The sequence below is a fragment of the Schistocerca serialis genome, chromosome 2 (assembly GCF_023864345.2).
Source record: "Schistocerca serialis cubense isolate TAMUIC-IGC-003099 chromosome 2, iqSchSeri2.2, whole genome shotgun sequence".
Classification (NCBI taxonomy): Eukaryota; Metazoa; Arthropoda; class Insecta; order Orthoptera; family Acrididae; genus Schistocerca; species Schistocerca serialis.
The window spans coordinates 230,676,449-230,677,280 of record NC_064639.1 but is presented as its reverse complement, the minus strand read 5'-3'; the positions used below and the strand labels follow the sequence as shown (position 1 = coordinate 230,677,280).

The following is an 832-nucleotide window of genomic DNA, read 5'->3' as shown; positions in this document are numbered from 1 at the left end:
GAGAACATAGCCCTGGACATGGCTCTTGTAAAGCATTAAAGCACTCCGTCTTCAGGCCACGAGTGGCTACCGGGACCATCCGACCGCCGTGTCAACCTCAGTGGAGGATGCGGATAGGAGGGGCGTGGGGTCAGCACACCGCTCTCCCGGACGTTATGATGATATTCTTGACCGAATCAGCTACTATTCGGTCGAGTAGCTCCTCAGTTGGCATCACGAGGCTGAGTGCACCCCGAAAAATGGCAACAGCGCATGGCGGCCTGGACGGTCACCCATCCAAGTACCGACCACGCCCGACAGCGCTTAACTTCGGTGAACTCACGGGAACCGGTGTATCCACTGCGGCAAGGCCGTTGCCCCTGTAAAGCCTAGTCGCTTTTATCGTTACATCAACGACACATTCGTTGTATGGCCTCATGGGCGTGAAAAACTGAGAGAATTTTTCAGTCACATCAAAAGCATCCATGATAACATCAGATTCACTATGGAAGCAGAGACTGATGGTGCCTTGCCTTTTCTAGACATCCTCGTCCGCCGGAAATAAAATGGGTGTCTCAGCCACAGTGTTTATTGGAAACTCACTCACACAGACCAATATCTGCATACTACCAGCTGTTCTCAGGGCATTGGTGCAACGAGCGGAATACGCTTCAGACACTGAAAGCCTTCCAAAGAAACTGAGCCACTTACGGAAAGTCTTCAAAGAAAATGGCTACAACAAGTGCCAGGGTTCACAAGCCATGTTGCCAAAGAAACATAAATCAGGACACCCCTGAGGAGGGCACGAAGAAGCTTGCGTTTTTAGCCTTCTGTGGCTCAATGATTGGAAAGA

General features: G+C 51.0%; 1 pseudogene; it reads right to left on the bottom strand.

Annotated features, from left to right (window-relative positions):
• Window positions 1-240: 240 nt before the first annotated feature.
• Window positions 241-358, bottom strand: LOC126459653 (5S ribosomal RNA; annotated as a pseudogene).
• Between the last annotated feature and the right edge of the window lie 474 nt (window positions 359-832).